At 60.1% G+C, this 19087-nt stretch overlaps 1 protein-coding gene across 2 annotated transcripts in view; it reads left to right on the forward strand.

Moving 5' to 3' along the window:
• Positions 1-19087, forward strand: part of SHANK2 (SH3 and multiple ankyrin repeat domains 2) — a 269178-nt gene that overhangs the window by 152065 nt on the left and 98026 nt on the right. The gene's annotated exons all lie outside the window — the stretch shown is intronic.

The following is a 19087-nucleotide window of genomic DNA, read 5'->3' on the forward strand; positions in this document are numbered from 1 at the left end:
GGATCCGGCCTGGCCTGGTTTGTTTCTATGGAGGTGTAATTGACCTGATAGGAAATGTGCCGTTTGAAAGTTCACAGCATGGTGCGGGCAAGCCCACCTCCTCCAGCTCCGGAGCAGTCTCACCTTTCCCGGCAGGCATGTCCCCCTCAACGGCTCCCGGCAGCTTCGGGCTGCTGTCCGTCTCCGGGGTGTACCATCCAAAAGGAGGCTGTGGAGTGGCCGACACACTGTGTGTCTCAGGGTCTGTCGGCCCGGCAGCCCTGGCCGCCAGTGGTGCGTTTCGCATCCTGGTGTCCGTGCTTTGGCCACAAGCATGGCCACTGGAGACAGCAGCCCTTCTGCCTTTCAAAGCTTGCCCCTGAATCCTCCTGGGCAGCCCTTGACGTTGCCATGGCAAGCACCCTCCCAGCTGTGCCTAGGCCACAGGCACTGCAGATGGCTGGCCAGGTTGGACCCTTCCTGCTAGGATGGAAGTGCCATGTGGCTGCCCAGGAGGATTCAGGGGCAAGCTTTGAAAGGCGGAAGGGCCCTGGGCAGCAGCTGACCTCGGGAGTGTCTGTGGCAGAGCCTGTTGCCCGTCACGCTGGCCAGGTCTAGGTCAGAGCTAGTGTGTGTAATGGAACCTGAGCGTCCAGGCCACAGAAAGGTCACCAATGGCTTCGGAGCCAAGGTGGACAGCTGCTGCCTCCCCCAAGATCAGGAGACAGCTCCGCCTGGGCTGGAAAGGGACAGACAGGCGGGGCCTCGTGGCTCTCAATGCTCAGGAGAGCTGCGTGTCCCCCGGGCACCCAGTGCCTTGCCCTGGTCGGGACACTGCCAAGAGCTCACCCTGCAGGGCCTTGGAGAGCAGGGAGGGGCAGGCCAAGGGAAGGTGCTCACCTGGGGATGGCCCAGGACACAAAGTGAGGCCCTGCGTGAAGGCGTGACTGGCCAGGATCCAGGCAAGCAGAATCCTCACCGACCCCTTGCACAACTCAGTGAGATGGAACCAAGTTCCCTTGGCTAATGCGTGGCTGGGTTTGTCCATCAAGGGTGCAAACGTTAGCCTGTGGGCTCCTGCTGGGTTAGAGACCAGATTGTGGACTTGAGTGGGAAGACATGGGCAGGCAGTGTGGGAGCCGGCCACTGAAGAGGTGGGTGGGTCTCCCGTGCCCCTGGAGGCCTGGCCGCTGGCCCAGCTCTTGTGTGGGCATTGAAGCGGAGGCCGAGGATACCCTCTGATGGCGCCGACTGAGAACATTAGGAGGGCAGCGCAAGGCGAGGCCGCCAACAGCTCGTTAGCCCACTGCAGAATTCCTGTTAGAAACGGCCTAACAAGCAGGGGAGAGCTGGAGAGCTGGTGCTGTGCCAGCCCCACCGGCCAATTATCCTTCGTAGGCGGCAGGGTTACCTCTACGCAGAGCAGGGCAGGGACTGCCCCTGCACGTACAACAACAAAAACGGGATCCAAAAACTCAATGGAGAGGTTTCCGAGTAGGGGAGATTTCCGTCCCTCTGCCCCCTTCCCCTCACGTCAAAGCCTGCTCAGAGACGCTGGCAGAAAGGGCCCAGTGCCTCAGCCTGCCTGCTTGCGGCAGTGGTGCCCGGTTACCCTAGCAGATGCCCAGCTCTGACCTTCCACTCCCTGCCCACCTCCCCTGAGTGCACGACAGGAGGGCTCCCAGACATGGCCACGTCCGTCAAGGTCATGGCTGTGCAGAACTTCACTCATCTTTATAGTATTTAGTGTCATTCTAAAAATGTATTGTGGCATAGCAGGTAAAGCTGCCCATACCTACCAAGCTGGCATCCCATGTGGGCACAGATGTCCTGTTCCACTTCCTGTCCAGCTTCCTGCTGGGAAAGCAGCAAAACTGGCCCAAGTGCTTGGGGCGCTGCCACTGACATGGGAGACCCAGGTGAAGTTTCTGACTTTCGCCTGGTCTAGCCCAGTCACTGCAGCCATGTGGGGAGTGACCGGAAGCTAGCATTCTCTTCTCTTCTCTTCTCTTCGTTTCGCTCCCCTTCTTCCCCTCCCTCCCCTCTTTTCTCTCTCTTCTTTCTTTCTCTCTAAAATTAATAAGCAAATTCTTTTAAAAGTAAGAGAATTTTCCAAAGGGTGTCTCAGTGCAAGGAATCCATGTGTCTTTCATCTTGCCAGCCCCATTGGCACAGGAGACCCAGGAGTCCACCTGAGACAGATGGGGAGACCTTGGACTTGGACACTAATCTGAGCAAACTGCACTTGGCCTCTGACCATCTATTCATCAGTCCCTCCACCTGCTTTCTGCCTACCCATCTGCCATGCATCTACCCATCCGCCACACACCTACCCATCTGCCACGCACCTACCCATCTGCCACGCACCTACCCATCCATGCTCTCAGCCATTATGCATTCATTCTTCCATCTATTCTTCTATCCATCCATCTACCCTTCCACTCATCCATCCATACAGCCATCTGCCCACCTACCCTGCCAGCCACCCATCCATCCACCCATCCATCCATCCATCCATCCATCCATCCATCCATCCATCCACCCATTCATCCATACAGCCACCCATCCATCCATCCATCCATCCACCCATCCACCCATCCACCCATACAGCCATCCAACCATCCATCCATCCACCCATCCATCCACCCATCCATCCACCCATCCACCCATCCATCCATCCATCCACCCATCCATCCATACAGCTACCCATCCATCCATCCACCCATCCAACCACCCATCCACCCATCCATCCATACAGCTATCCAACCATCCAACCATCCATCCATCCACCACTACTCATTCATTCATCCACTCTTCTACTCACTCATTCATTCATCCACCCATTTACCCATCTACCCACCCATCCATCCATCCATCCATCCACTATTCATCCATTCATCCACCCACTGTTCATCCATTCATCCATCCATTCTTCCACCCATTCGCCTACCATCCAGCCAACTATTCACACATCCATCCATCCATCTGTTGTCATCCACTCATCCACCTACCAGCCATCTGTGCCTGCACCCATCCGCAGAACTCATCCATCCATTTATTTAACCAATATTTATCAAGACCTGAGTATTCTGGGAGCTAAAGTTGTTGAGGCAAATGAGGCAAGCACAGTCTTTAATCTCTAGTAGGATGGTTTGAATGGGATTTAGCTCCCTAAATTTGCAGACATTTAAGTTCAGAGTCGTATGTTGACAGGTAATGGATAGATGGATGAAGGGTGGAAACCTGGCCTAGGAGGTTTTAGGGTGGTAACCTGCCCTAGTCTTTGGAGTTGTGCCCTGGAGAGCAGTTCTCATCAGAGGGAGCGCTACTTCAGGTGTGCTGGGTCCCGCTTCCTCCCCCGTGTGTCCCCCCCTCTGCACCTGCTCTGCGCTCAGCTGCCAGACCAGCAGGACTGCCCCATCAGACTGTGGACATTCAAACCATAGGTTGAAACATGCACATGTTCCCTCCCAGAAGCTCCCCTCCTGTGTGTCAGTTACAGTGACAGAAAACCAACTCATCATTGACCTTAAATAATATAGTTTCATGTGTGGTTGACACCATACAGGAAAGGAGCAGCCCACCTCAGTGCGTTCCCGACAGGTGGGATCAGGGGAGGTCCCTCTGAAGAGGTGACTTCAGAGTTGGAACCCAGAGGTTGAGGAGACCCAACAGATTGAGAACCAGGGGCAAGAAGAGGTCCTGTCAGTACACTGGAAGCAAGCAGGGCAGGCAATACCAGACGAAGACCCAGTGCCTGCCGAGGGAGGCCAGGCGTTCTCATGACTGACTCATGGCCACGGAGAGGGCAGGCTGGACAGAGTCCCTCGGGGAGGCCGCCTTGTCATGCAGGCCAGGGGTGATGGCAGCTTGAGCTGCTGGGGCAGGATGGGACAGAGCAGTGTGTGGGGCTGAAGTCAGATGGAAAGGGCTCCCGGATGCGCCGGGCCTGCGGGTGTGGCCTCTGCTTCTGTAGAGAACAAGTTTCTGGAAGTGTGAGGGCTTCAGACCCGATCCTTGCTGGCAGTGAAGGCCTGGCTGCACTTCCACACACACATCCGGAGTGTGTGTGTGTGCACCTAACTACAGCCGGGGGAGGGTGTGCTTGTGCACCTGACTACAGCCGGGGGAGGGTGTGTGTATGCACCTAACTACAGCCAGGGGAGGGTGTGTGTGGGCACCTGACTACAGCCGGGGGAGAGTGTGCGTGTGCACCTGACTACAGCCGGGGGAGGGGGTGTGTGTGTGTGTGTATGCACCTGACTACAGCCGGGGGAGGGTGTGTGTGGGCACCAGACTACAGCAAGGAGAGGGTGTGTGTGTGTGTATGTGTGCGTGTGCACCTGACTACAGCCGGGGGAGGGTGTGTATGGTGTGGGCACTGACTACAGCCGAGGGAGGGTTTGTGTGTGCACCTGACTACAGCCAGAGGAGGGTATGTGTGGGTACCTGACTACAGCCGGGGGAGGGTGTGTGCGTGTGTGTGTGTGTGTGTGTGTGTGTGTGTGTGTGTGCATCTGACTATAGCCTGGGGAGACTATGTGTATATGTGAGCACCTGACTACAGCCAGGGGAAAGTGTGTATGTGTGGGGGGGGGCACCTGACTACAGCTGGGGGAGGGTGTGTGTGTGTGTGTGTGTGTGTGTGTGTGTGTGTGTGCGCACCTGCTACAGCTGGGGAGGGGCTGGGGGACTGAGCGCTCCTTGGCAGGGGAGGGGCTGGGGGGGACGAGCACTCCTGGGGGGGAGGGGCTGGGGGGACCTAGCGCTCCTCAGTGGGGGAGGGGCTGGAGGCAGAGCGCTCCTCGGAGGGGGAGGGTCTGGGGGGCCGAGCGCTCTTGGGGAGGAGGGTCTGGGGGGCCGAGCACTCCTCGGCGGGGAGCCCGTGGAGACCAGTTTAGAAGGGTGTTAACAGGTCACATGTGTCCTGCGGCTGGCAACTTGCTCTTGGAGGCTTCTGGTTTTTGTGGCACCGAGCCATCGTTTCTGCATCATTAAGACAAGTGATAGGAACCGGCATGGTCAAAGTTTGGGTCCAACCCCAGTTTCTTCTTCCCCAGCATTCTATCCCTGTGTCCCACGGATCTTTCTAGAAGCCTGGTTGTGTGTCGCCTGGGGCCTTATAAAGTCCCTGAACAAAAAGCCCTTCTGAGGTTTCTCTCTGACCTCCTGGCCGAGCCTCTGCGTTGCCTCGGGCCACTCACCGTCCCACTCCCCGCCTTCAGCTGCAGGGCTTGCGGTGTGGCTCAGGGAGGGCTGAGGATGCATCCAGAGCCACGTGCTGCAGCCACGCAGGGGGTGCTGCGCCGGGAGCAGCGTGTGTGGGTCCTCAACTTTCCTTTGAAAATCCGACTTTTGTTCTCCAAAGCCTCCTCCATGTGTAGGTAGTAAGAACTGAATGGCAGAAAACACTAACTTCCCCCCTTCTTTCTCCCACCAGTTTAGGATTTTGTATGCATTGCGTATTCAACTTGAAGTGTTCACCAGCTAGAAGCAAGAGGGAATGGACTCCCCTTATCCTGGGCCAGGCCTGGCGATGGCCCAGTCTGTGGCAGTCCTTAGGGGTTCAGCTTGGGGCACAGCTTGGGGTTCAGCTTGGGGCACAGCTTGGGGTTCAGCTTGGGGTTCAGCTTGGGGTTCAGCTTGGGGCACAGCTTGGGGCAGGAAAGGAGAAGACTAGACCTTTTATTGCCAGGCGTTTCTGTGGGTTTGCTTTTCCAGGTGCTCTTGTCATTTTGGGGGAGACCAAGAGCAAGCTGGTCCTAGGCAGAAATGAGGGAAGCTATGCCAGCCATGGCACAGCAGCCCCCGTGGCTTCCCCAGCAGGACCCGTGTGTCCAGCCCAGTGTCCTGGCACAGCCAGCCCTGTGGCTTCCCCAGGAGGACCCGTGTGTCCAGCCCAGCATCCTGGCACAGCAGCCCCCGTGGCTTCCCCATCAGGACCCGTGTGTCCAGCCCAGTGTCCTGGTTTCGCCCTGAAGTGCTCTGCCCTGTGGCATGCATGTTAACACACCGCACAGTCAGTGCCCGAGGCGGAGGCCCGGGTGTCCGTCGCCCTTCCCTGCCCTTTGCCCTCCTGCGAGGGCTTCAGGAGTCCTGTCTGCGCCCCGTTATCTGTCCTCTCATGCCCTCTGCCCATCCAGTCTCAGCAAGCTCCTGGTTTTCCGTCCCCTCCCCCTTGAATCTGACCCAGAGTAACAAGGGTTGACCACTTCAGCAGACAGGGATGGGAGTGGAAGGAATCCATGACCCTGCCACCCCACAACCCCGCTGGGCCAAGGAGCCGGCCTCCCCTCTGCTCTGGCGGAGACTTCCCGGCTCTGCTGCTCTGACCCTGCATCTGTGTGCTGGGCAAGGTGAGTGCTGTCCTCGCCCCTGGGGTGGTCACCGATGGCCTTTGCATTGCTGACCACTGAGCGGCATCCTCCGTCCTCCTTCGCTCCCAGGTCGTGGACGGCACACTTGGCCCTTTCTTTCTGTCTTAGGTCTGTCTGCAGGTCAGCTTCAAGTGTTCGGCCTGAGCGGGAAGTGTTGCAGTCTGTTTCCACACGTATGTTTACGTCCGGCTTCTCTCTGCAGAGCCAGGGTTAGGGTCTCCTGATGTCATAACCCAATGGGGGTCTGTCCTACTCCTCAGCTGTTCAGAGTAAGCCTACGTTTTAGATTCAGCGTGGAGATGTAATCTCTGCCTGGATTTTTTGGGCTGTTTGTTTTTCCTGGGGTTTCTCGTCGCCTTTCTTTTTTCCTGTGGGAGAGGAATTCGTTCTAAACCATGCTGCTGAAGCATCACTGTGTTTCTGCCGTGTCCCTGGGACCACTGTGTCTGCGGGTCTCTGATGCTCCAGCTGGGACTCCAGTTCCCAGCACACGGCCCTCATTGTGCAGTTCCCCCTTGCTGAGTGTTGTTTCTCAAGCTTTGCCCTTATGCTGCTGGGGCATATCAGGTAATCACATCAACCAAGTGTCTCTAGCGTGCTGACTTCGGCATCTTGGAAGTTCCATGCTCAAACATTCCCAGTGTTGTGGAATTCCAGGTCCTCAAGGGCCATGAAGGCATTGCCTTATGCTCGTCTTACTTGTGTCACTGCTAGGCGGTGGTGGTACTGCCTGCTCACTCCACTGTGTGTCCCGCCCCCACCATGCTCTTCCTGGGACATTTGCAGTGATGCTGTGGGTTCCCCTTTTCCTGAAGTTTTATAACAGTGGGCCCCAGGGTGGGCCCCAGGGTGGGCCCCAGGGTGAGCCCCAGGGTGAGCCCCAGGGTGGGCTTACTGTCCTGACTGGCGCAGCTTTGGCATTCAGAGCATCCCTTTGTGAACATGCTTTTCTGGGGCTGGTGTCGTGGCGCAGTAGGTTAGGTTGCCCCCCATGATGCCAGCATCTGATATGGGTGCTGATTCAAATCCTGGCTGTTCCACTTCTGACCCAGGGCTCTGCTTATGCCCGTGGGAAAGCAGTGGAAGGTGGGCCCACTCCTGGGCCCCTGCACACACAGGGAAAACCCGGCTGGAGTTTCAGGATCCTGCCCCTGGCCTGGCTCAACCCAGGCCACTGTGGCCATTTGGGGCGTGAACCTATGGATGAAAGAGCACCCTCCCCACCCCTCCCTCTCTCCCCCCTCCCCTTCTCCCCCTCTCTCCCCCCGCCCCCTCTTCCCCCCTCCCCCTCTCCCCCTCTCTCCCTCTCCCCCTCTCTCCCCCCTCCCCTTCTCCCCCTCTCTCCCCCCTCCCCCTCTCTGCCCCTTCCCCTCTTCCCCCCTCCCTCTCTCCCCGTCTCCTCCCGGCTCTGCCTCTCAGATAAACAAGTACATCTTTGACAATGCAGAAGTTCTCATCTTCTCTCCAGGTTTCCCGTCTCACCGCTTGAGCTCCGCCCACCCTCGTCAGCTTCTCTGGCTCTGCCTTGTGGTCTGGATTCTGGGCCATTTCCTCACCTCCCCTGCGCCCCGGTGTGCTGGTGCACTGTCCCTCGCATGGCTTTTCCTTGGGGGGGGGGGGTGCCAGCCGCTGTGTGTATGACCTCTGACCTCTGACCTTTGAGCATAAGCCCAGCAGGTGCGGATGGCAGTCTCAGGGCAGGACCCACTGTTCATAGCTTCCTTTAGGCACTGAAAGAAACCCAAAGATGTGTTCCCCCCACCCCCCAGGTGCTCCTAGGGACAAGAAGGCTGAAGGAAGGCTTGGTGTGTTTCTGTGCTAATGTGTCCTGCCCAGGAGGACTGTGTGTGGTGATGGTGGGGCGCAAAGGACCCGGACCCTCGGTGTAGGTGTCCTGGCTCTCTCCAATTCCCAGCTGCTGGCCCGTGGCCCCAGACAAGGCTTCCTGCTCTGCTCCAGCTCGGGTGTCCGAGTGGATCAGCACCGATGGCTCTGCTGGCCTCCAGGGGCTTTGGGATCTCCACCCATGAGTCGAGGAGCCGAGCATGAGCCTGGCACTGGTGCCCTCTGTGTCCTAGTGGGCAGAGGAAAGGCCGTGACCTCCAGTGGGGGGCAAGGGCGATGACTTCCAGTATGGGGGGAAGGGCCGTGACCTCCAGTGTGGGGGGCAAGGGCGATGACTTCCAGTATGGGGGGAAGGGCCATGACCTCCAGTGGGGGGCAAGGGCGATGACTTCCAGTATGGGGGGAAGGGCCATGACCTCCAGTGGGGGGCAAGGGCGATGACTTCCAGTATGGGGGGAAGGGCCATGACCTCCAGTGTGGGGGGCAAGGGCGATGACTTCCAGTATGGGGGGAAGGGCCGTGACCTCCAGTGTGGGGGGCAAGGGCGATGACTTCCAGTATGGGGGAAAGGCCGTGACCTCCAGTGTGGGGGGCAAAGGGAGGTAGGCTCGTGCCTATACTGTGTGTGTCCAGGCTAGCTTGCCAGAACCACCTGGTCCAGCAACTCTAGGCATGCTGGGGCTTGCGCTGCTTGCCATCTCCCAAGTCTCGCATTGATTTGAAGTAGGCAAGAGGATCTCATTAGCTCTATGCAAATGCCATGCCATTTACCAAGCGTTTTAGCGTGTATTGCGCAGGCAGAGGGACAGAGCTGTTCGCTGGCTCATCCCCCAGCTCTGTACCACCAGCCAGGTTGAAGCCAGGAGCCGGGATTCCGGACCAGGCCAGCGTCAGGGACCCGGCCACTTGCACCGTCACTGCCGTCTCCCAGAGCGTGGCCGGGCAGCTGGGCTCACAGCCGAACTCACACAAGGATGCCCATCCTAGATCCAAGTCCCGCTGTGCCGGAGGCCCGCCCCTTTGGCGTCGGACCGGAGGGAAGCCAGCTGCCTTGAGCTCGGTGACTGGAAGGCCAGTGTTGCTTCCGCAGAAACACCGTGGTTTAGCCGTCTGGGTCCTGATGGGGAATGGGTGAGCCCCTCGGTGGCTGGGAGCTGCCAACTGTGCAGGCCCAGTCAGGCTCAGCGACCCCACATTCAGTGTGACCCCAGGGCCCTCGCCATGGCCCAGACCCTCAGGTCTGCACACCGAGGCAGGAAGCTGTGCCTCAGTCCTGTGAAGGGCAGAAGGGGCCTGGTGGGTGGGAGAGAGGTGAGGGTGCTTGTGCCAGCCTGGGCCCTGGTTCACCCAGCTGGGGGCTCTCACAGAGAAGCCAAGCTCCTGGAAGCCGGGGCCTTGTCCGCGAAGAACAGCAGGAGACCCGGTGGGCCCTGCCTGGGGGCTGGGAGGCGAGCCCTTCCCCACAGGGCGGCTCCTGGCTCAGAGCATCCTCAGGCCACATTTAGTGTGTTTCCCAGGTGGCGAGTGGGTGTCTGGGTGGGGGGAGTACGGCAGATGGGCGGGGATGACAGAGAAGCTGTGGAGGAGGAACAGGGGAGGCTGGGATCCGGGCGCACCTCCAGGCTACGCCTAGCCACGCCACCCTGCAGCCCCCAGTGCCCTCCGTGGGGTCTGCCTGGCTCTCCAGCATGCGGAGGTGCCCACTGCAGCTCAGATGGCCGAGGGCAGCACTGGAGTATCTGTCGTTGTTCATCCTTGTCCACCCTCGACCTTCCTATGTTTACTGACGTCCACCCCACACTTGAACCCCTGTCTTAACTCAGTATAATGTGCTGGTTTCTGGGGTGCTCAGCTGCCGACATATGGCCCATTGAATGCTGAGCTGGGAGTTGGGCAAGGGGTGGTGGGGTGGGGGACAGCTCCAGCTTGTCCCAGCCCCGGACTCCGGGCTCAGGATCTGATGTGGAGTTATCTCAATGTGGGGTTATCTGTGCAGATGGGGTTCCGGTCCTCCGCGGGCCGGACCTAGGACTTCAGATGACCAGCTTGGGTCTGACCTGACCGGTCGACGCCTAAACGGAAAATGGCGTTGTGGTCCTACAGTCCCTCCTGGTCATGAATCATACGTGTTAGGCCCCTGCAGGTGAGCACTCTGTGGATAGGACAGTAGCCCCTGGCAGGGCTAGGGGTCAGGGCCCACCTAAGTGAGGGATAGCCCTCTGACATGCGGCTCAGTGCACCCAGGAGGCAGGAAGGCCCCAGGGAGATCAACCCTGCGGGTGTCCAGGCCAGGACTCAGCCTGGTCCCCACAGGCTCTCAGGAAAGGCTGTGTCCATCACCATCTGTCGCCAAGGGCCTCATCCTCTGGGGAGCCTTCATGCCTGCCTTGGGCCCCAGGAAGAGGCAACCTGTAACAGCATTCCCTGGGCCGAGTGGGCCAGTCAAGAGGGGGTCTGCTTTTGCTGTCTGTTCTTCTCCTGGTAGGCCCTTCCCAGCCTATCTGATATGTCTCCCTCCGCCCTGTGTTGTAGGGCCTGGCGTTTCCAGGGACTGGGGAGGAGGTTAGGGAATGGACAGGTGTGTGGATGGGTAGACAGGTGAATGGATGAGGGGGTGGGAGGGTGGGTGATGGATGGGTACGGATGGGTGGTCAGGAGAATGGGTATGTAGGTATGCAAATGGACTGATAGATGAATGGGTGACTGGGTAAGTGGAGGATGGGTGGGTGAGTGGGTGGAAGATGGGTGAGTGGTGGGTGAGTGGAGGATAGGTGAGTAGAGGATGGGTGAGTGGTGGGTGGAGGATGGGAGAGTGATGGGTGAGTGGTGGGTGAGTGGAGGATGGGAGAGTTGTGGGTGAGTGGAGGATGGGTTTGTGGAGGGTGGAGGATGGGAGAGTGGTGGATAAGTAGAGGATGGGTGAGTGGTGGGTGAGTGGAGGATGGGAGAGTGGTGGGTGAGTGGAGGATGGGAGAGTGGTGGGTGAGTGAGTGGAGGGTGGAGGATGGGTGAGTGGTGGGTGAGTGGAGGGTGGGTGAGTAGAGAATGGGTGAGTGGTGGGTGAGTAGAGGATGGGAGAGTGGTGGGTAGGTGAGTAGAGGATGGAGGATGGGTGAGTGGAGGATGGGTGAGTGGAGGGTGGGTGAGTGGAGGATGTTGAGTGGTTGGATCTGTGACTCAGAGTGAAGGAAGGCATTGTGACTGGGCAGCATGCTCAGGCCTTCCGCTGAGAGACAGGGTCCGTTGTCATCAAAGGTGGCTTTGCCACGGCCTCAGGTGAGGGGAGATGTGTGTCCCCAGAGCCGAAGAGCAGGCCAGGAAGGCATTCACTTCCATGTAAGGAGCAGCAGCTTCCCCTGCCCCTCAGAGCCCGGCTGCCCCGTGCCGCAGCAGAGTGAGATGGCAGGCCTGCCTGTCTGCTTGGTTACAGAAAGACAGTCCACCCAGGTGTCCCGGGGTACCACCTGCAGAACCTTCCCCTACGGTCAGATGGGCCCACGCTCCTGGGCCAGGGCAGGGCTGGGCTACTTGGGGCACAGACTGATGAAGACCTGCCTCCCTAAGCCACGGTCAAGGTGGAGGATGACGACACGGCCAGAAGCCTGGCACGGCAAATCAGCCCTGCCCTGGAGTGGGCCTGTGGGGCCCTGGCTGTGCAGGAGCGAGGCTAGGAGATGGCATAGCGGGGAGCAGGGAAGGGGCCCCTGTGGAGTGATGCACGCGGCCAGAGTGGAGGGGAGTGCTGGGACCAGGAAGGACCCCAGCCCCCCGCCGGGTCCCCACCTATGAGACACACAGAACCCGCGGCTCATCCCTCCCCTAGCTTCTGCTCTTTGCATGGGAACCAGGAGGGACGTTGGAGAGCAGTGGTCCCGTGTTCCTCCTCCAGCCCATCGTGGCGACGTCGGTTGGGCTTCCCACAGCCCAGGCTCCCCTCGAGGGGATGGGAACGGGAGGTGATTGCATCCGCCCTGGTCATGGCTTCTGAGGCGCAGGGGGGTTCCCACACGTGAAGGACAATGTGAGATGACGGGCCCTGAAGCCTGGCACACGGGTATCTGAGGGACCATGGGCAGGCACCCCCGACCCTCAGTACCCCCTTCTCACGCATCCCTTCAAGAAGAGTGCCAGGTCTTGGCTCACTGTGGTCAGACGGACTCTGGGAGATGTTCCTGTCGCATCCTTGGCATCGCGAATGTCGCCTACAATGGCCAAAGTGGAGCGGGGCAGAGGGTGCGGGGAGGGCCCTGCATGGGTCAAAGTGAAGGATCTTGGGTTATCTGGCTCTGAATGCCATCCGTGCACCAGGGGCTTTGTAGACTGAAGTAGATGAGGCCCAGGACTGCCCGGGTGGACACTGCGGACACAGCCACTGGCCCAGGGGCACCTGCAGCCGGCAAGGGCTGGGGGAAGCAGGGGAGGCACCTGGCCTGGAGCGTCAGCAGTGAGAGCGCAGCCCCGGCTGTGTCTCGCTTCTGTCCATCGCAGGGATGGCCGGAAGGGGTGCGTTTGTGGCCACATCCCAGCAGCCAGAGGACGTGCTGCGATGTGTGGTTGCCATGGCCTGCCAGCTGACCAAGATCTCTGTGGGCAGCCAGGTGCAACATCGGTAGAGCAAAATGAGAGTTACAGTGAGGGCTACAGAGGACAGTGCGGAGACCGAGGACCATTCAGTGACCGCCCCGAGCAGGCGAGAGCTGACCTGGGCCCTGGAGGAGCAAAGAGGCCAGAGCTCCAATGCCATGTCATGGCGGGGAGCCTGGTGGGAGCCAGGGCCTGCAGGAGGCCCACCCCAGAGGGCCAGCCCACCCTCAGCAGCCGATCACCCGCAGCCTATCCAGGCCTCAGCTTCACCACCCCTTCCTGCTTGGCACCCCTCACCCTCAGAGCGGCCGCTGCCCTCGGCTCACCCTGCCTGCCACGCCATGCTTTCCTTCATCTCTTCTGCCCCCAGGCCTCTCTGGGGTTCCTTCTGTGAAAGTGGGGGCAGATGCTTCCCCAGCTCCAGGGCAGGGGCTTAGGGCTGCTTCTGTACCGACCGACCCCTCCTCCTGCCCCCTTGTTCCCCACCCCCCACCCATATCTCCACCTGCTTTGTGGAAAACCCCACCAGTGTCTACCAGACTGGTCCCTGTGTAGGTAGATGGCCAGGGTGAAAACGCTAGGCTCTTCAACAAACCAAAGGTTGGGGTGAGCTGAGCTCCACCCCCGGCCCTGGAAAGAAGCCATGCCCCTCGTGCGGGATAGGCCACCACTCCCGATGCTCCAAGCCCTGCTGTAGTGGCCTTGGTCGCCATCTGTGTGTCCTGTCCCTGACCGGGAGCCCTGGCGGTAGCCAGCGAGGGCTGGTGTGCTGACCCACTGTCACTCCATGACAGCCAGCAGGTCATGTGATCAAATCACTCCCATGGGGCTTTTCATGTTGCCCGGACAGAACTCGGCCTGAGTCTGGGGAGGACAAGCCCCACCAGGCTTGGGTGCCTGCTGCAGTAGGGGCCCCAGGATGCCCTGGGAACTCAGCAGGTGCCACAGAGGGATTGCTGAAATGGGCCAGGTCAAACACCCACCTTGGGCCGTGCTGCCCCCTGAGACAGGCCCGGTCAGGCGCTGTCCTTGGGCTGAGATTTGTCCCCTGGATTCTCTTCCACTGGGCTGTCTGCCATAGTAATGGGTCTGCAGCTCCCGCACGCAGTGGACTGCCGCTACCGGGCATTGCCAAGACAAAGGGGGCCCGTGGCGAGGGGCAGAGTGCACAGTGCCAGCTCACGGACGGGAGACTGCAGGTACAAGCAATTCCTGTGGACAGGTGCTGTGATATGCCCCTTCCGCCCAGCCCCCCCGCTCTATCCAAGGCAGCTGCAGAGCCTGCCTTCTGCGTGTGCGTGGGCGATTGCCTGGAGTCCCCCTACCGACCAGACTGGGGGAGGGGCTTTGCAAGGGGAGAGCGCAACTGTGCCGTGGTCCCCATGCCAACGTGCCCCCAGCCTGAGCCTCGTCTCCAGGAGTGCGTTTCGTAGCTGATGAGTCAACCTAAGGTGGCTGGAGACACACCCACCCTGGGTTAGTTATGAGGGGTCTGGGCCACATGAGCCATGCCCCCCACCCAGGGACATCCATCTCTCAGTGCCCAGGACCCATAGCTCTGTGGGCCCTGCCTGGATGAGGAGTATGAAGCTTGGCAGATGGACCCTTGTCCTGTGACCCCTACCGTAGGGCTGGAGGCAGGTCCTGCCCCCTGCTCCCTGCAGGATGACTGAAGAAAGGTCAAAAGTAGGGGGAGGGGAGATGGAGCAGTGCCAGGGAGGGTCCCAGACCAGAGTCCAGGAAAGGTATTGTCCTCTCAGGGGCTCCAGGTGTTGTCACAGGCTGACAGGACATGAGCAATGCACACAGCTGTCCAGGGGGAGGCCACAGCCCATGCACAGGCCCTCAGCTCCCTGCTGGCACTTTCCGTCCCTGCTGTTGGCCCGCAGCGCTTGGCTGAATTCCTTGAGGTGGAGTAGCGTCCACTGTGGAGTCCGTCCCGGCTTCTCCCGGAAGCTGGGATGCAGACGGTGCCAGCAGCAGGTGCCCCTGGAAACAGCGTCCCCCACCCACGGGGCCTCCTCTCCTGGCCGCCGTGCACAGAGAGGGACAGAGGACCCCAGGGAGCTGAGCTGGCGTTGCCACCTGCCTTGTGCCCCTGTGCAGGTGACGCAGCCTCTCTGGACTGCTGGTGCCTTGCCCGCGGGGGGCCCACCTCATGGAATCAGTGCTTTATATGCGCAGAACACTCAGAAGACGCCGATTATAATGTTAGTGAAATTATTAATTACTGCTTTCAATTATTGCCCATTAAATCAGAATCCACTTCTCCCCCTACTTGGAACAAACCAAGCATGCAAAGCTCAGGCCACGGTGAAGTGTGGCTGTGTTGGCACCTGTGCCAGCCTCGCCAGCCTCGTCACAGCACCCCAGGGACGACCTCACTTGCCCAGCATGTCCTCCTTGTGGCTGCCCTGCAGCTCCGTGTTACCAGGCCAAGCACAGCTGCCCTGCACACAGCTGCACGCCGGCAGGAGCCAGGGCGGGGACGGCCAGAATGGTCGTAGCACCTTGCCGTGTGCGGAAGATGGCTTTGGATGCTCTAGTCCATGGGCCAAATTGGGCCTTCCACCTGCTTTCTTAGAAGTCGTGTAGAACCTTAGTCACGCTCATTCGGTCCATACTGTCATGGCTGCCTCCCTTGGGGTCGCCTTCTTCCCTTGAAGCCGGGGATGGTGGCTGTCTGGGCCTTCACAGACGGCCCGGACCCCGTACACAGCCCCTTCCTGAGGCCTTAAAGGGCTTTACCTTAAAACGCCACACCTCGTATCTTCTGTCTTTTCACCTTTATTTGGAAGACAAAGACGAGGTCTTCCAGAGACGCTGCACTGCGTCACTCCCCAAGTGTCTGCAGCTTCCACAGCGAGCCAGGTCAAAGCCGAGACCCTGGACTCCACCCAGGTCCCCCGGTGGGCGGCAGGGGCCCAGGCGTCTGCACTGTCGTCCGTTGCCTCTCGGGCGCATTAACAGGAACCTGGCATGGGAAGCAAAGGCAGGACACGAACCTGGGAACCAAGCGGTGTCTGAGCTGCTGTCGCAGATCCCGCACCATGGGGCCACTTCTGTGGAAACATCAGCACACGTGGCAGAAGCAAGCCGTTCTATGCCCTCACAGGTGGGGGGAGGTGGGGGGCTGGGGCGCACCAGGAGCAGCCCCAGGCCCTCGCCTCTGGCCTGGGGCTGCAGTCTGAGTCCCCATCCAGCCCCCAGCTTCCTCTTTCCAGTGTGTGGGGCCTCAGCTGGCACCCACGGTGGGGGCAGGGATGCCACCTACCCTGGCCAGGGCTTGAGGACTGGCCTCAGAGGACAGCCCCAGGGCCTCTTCCGGGCCCGCTCGGTGCGGCTCTGTGCAAGAGCTTTGAGACAGACAGATGGGGCAGGCCTGGTTTTGTGGTTGTAATTAAGGCAGGAAGGAGAAGGCAGCCTCTTCCGGCACGGCAGCAGGATGCCAGGCACTTGCTCTGTTTGTCCGGGGTTTTCTTGGAACACTGCGTTCCAAGTTGAGTGTGAGGTGGCAGAGCTGCCCCTGTCCCTGGCTGAGCCGTGGGGCCCTGGCAAACGCCGTACGGATCCACAGCAGCTGTCACAGAGATTCCCGGAGTGGGAAGGGTTGAGGAACCAGGGTCCCTGGGGGTGGGCAGGGCTGGGCTGGGGAAGTGGTCTTACACAGCGCTGTGGGCACTGGACTCCACTGGGAGGGGCTCAAGTCGGCTGTCCTGTTTGGGAGGAGACACAGAACCGGACCGTCTCTCCGTCCACAGCATCGACGCTGACGCATGTCCCCGCCCTCGCTCGGGCCCCACATCTGTGAGCACCTGTGGGCAGCCAGCCTGGGCGCCCACCAGGGTGCCCATCGTGCAGACAGGGCGCTCTGGGTCCTCAACAGGGGGTCTTGCCTGCAGTTGCCTGGCCTGTTTTCCCCAGGGCCGGCTGGACAGCCCTGTCCTCAGCCACGGTAGCCAGTGCGGTCAGGGCTCGGGAGCACGGTGCATGGGGCGGACTCTGTTCCCGGCGGGGAGCCAGGCATATATGGAATGAGCAGAAGCGAGGTAAGCAAGAGAGCTGGGGACGCCCAGGAGACTTGCGGCCATTCTGTCGCTCGTGAGGCAACAGCAGCCCGGCTGGTCAAGTCCAGGGCTGGCAGGGCCGCCCAGAGGCACCGTGCTGAGAATCCGGGGGCCTTGGTAGATTGAGGCCAGCGGATTGGGGTTTCCGTCCGGCTCATACAGGGGGCTGCTGTGGAGTGTTGCCAGCTCTTTGGACGTGAACCCGTGTGCCGCCAGCTCCATCCCGACACTGTTGGGGTCACCTGCAGACAGCTCGGCTGTGGGGAAGGGGACAGTGAGACCAGCGGCACCGGGATCCCCTCCATCCCAGGCAGACCCCTCCAGCTTTAGGAGCCTAGTGGGAAGCCAGGGTTCCTCCTCCGTGGGCTCTGCTGCAGAGATGCCACCCCCTTAGGGCAGCCACAGCGTGAGCTTCTCCTTTCCCCATCATGCAGCTTGCCCTGTGCCCCTGCACCTCAGCCCCCACGTCCATTCCTGGGGAGGCCGCCCGGCAGCCCCACTGTGCGTCGGGTCCCCAGGGTGCCTGCAGAAGCTGCTTTTCCACCACCTCAGGGAGCTGCCAACCCCTGCTGGGGCCGGGATCCATGCCGGGACTGCCTAAATAAACCTTTCAGATCAGGCTGCCATGACCTGTGGGCATCCCACGCCCTGTTGCTCAGAGTTCAAGTCCCAGCCCCTGGGCCTCCCATCCAGCTCTCTGCTAACGCGCCTCGGGGCAGGGAACAAATGGTGACTCAAGGACTTGGGGCCCTGCCACCCTGCTGGGAACCAGGTTGACATTCCTGGCTGCTGGCTTCACCCGGCACGGCCCTGGCTGTTTCAGGCATTTGGAAAGTAGACCAGCAGGTGGAAGATCTCTTCTCGTTCTGTTCCTCCTTGTCCCTTCCCTTCTCTTAGTCACTCTTCCTTTCAGATAAATAACTCTTAAAAGAAAAACAAAAGGTTTTATTTGTTTGTTTGTTTCTATTGGAAAGGCAGATTTCGGAGAGGAGAGACAGATCTTCCGTCTGGTACTTCACTCCCTAAATGGCCACAACAGCCAGAGCTGAGCCGATCAAAGCCAGGCGTCTCTTCCGGGTCTCCCACACGGGGGCAGGGTCCCAAAGACCTGGGCCGTCCTCTGCTGCTCTACCAGGCCACAGGCAGGGAGCTGGATGGGAAGTGGAGCAGCCGGGACATGAGCCAGCGCCCATATGGGGTGCCAGCACTTGCAAGTAGGGGATTCACATGTTGAGTCACCATGGTGGCCCCTAAAAATGTCTTCTAAAAAATAAATCCCACTGGGTTGAGGCTCCATGAGGCTGGCCTCATGTGAGGACTTGACCGTCAGCAGGGCCCACTTGCCTGGCTGAGTCAGGTGGCCAGGGGCGTGTGAACCTCGGCTCCTGAACCAGGTTCCTCGGTTCATGTGGTCAGGGACCCATCGCTTGCAGCCATCCTGGGGAGCGCTCTCCACCCCAGTTCCACCTTCTCCACTCGCCATCCCTGCCAGGTAACGCTCCTGCTGGCGCTCACACTTGTGGGTGATTTATTGCAAAGTAACGAGACATGTTAATTTGAATCAAGTTCTTTTCACGTTATTGTTTCTATTAGGGAAAACTTGTACGTTGCTTAGTTGCTTATTACGCCAGCAATGAGGAGGGAAATGGTCGTAAAACTCCGGGAGGGGTGTCAGCTTAATTGCCAACTTGAAAAACAGCTTCCAGGATACTCATGGTGAGGGGTGGGCCCTTGGGGGCCGGCCCATCCACGCCCGTGCCCCGTGCAGGGGGAGGCCACAGCCGGGGGAAGGTCATTAGAGGTGCAGCTGTGTCCGTGGCCACGTGGTTCACCGCGTGCGGGGCAGGTGGGACCCACCAGGAACAGGCTTGCCGACTGTCACTCCAAACACTGTGTTTCCCCTGTGAGGGGTAGCCGAGCTGGAGGTGGGTGACGTAGACAGGCAGCCCCAGGTAGACATGGAAGCAGGGTGCCCGGGGAGCCCAAGTGTGTGGGCACGGGCCAAGTAGCCATCAATCACTGCAGGTGACAGATGCCTCAGGGAAGCCCTGCCCACCACCTGCCAGGCCTTCCTCAGGGCACGGCTGTTCCGCCCACCCGTGGCGTGGCCCTCTGTGCTCTCCTCTCGCCAGCTCTACCACGGCGAGCCAGGCTGGCCGCCAAAGGCCCAGCCTGCTGTCTCTGCCGAGCCGGGCCACTTGTTGAGGGCTGCCCCTGAGCAAGCGCCTCCCCAGC

The sequence above is a fragment of the Ochotona curzoniae genome, unplaced genomic scaffold (assembly GCF_017591425.1).
Source record: "Ochotona curzoniae isolate NIBS_2020 unplaced genomic scaffold, NIBS_Ocur_1.0 scaffold_4937, whole genome shotgun sequence".
Lineage (NCBI taxonomy): Eukaryota > Metazoa > Chordata > Mammalia > Lagomorpha > Ochotonidae > Ochotona > Ochotona curzoniae.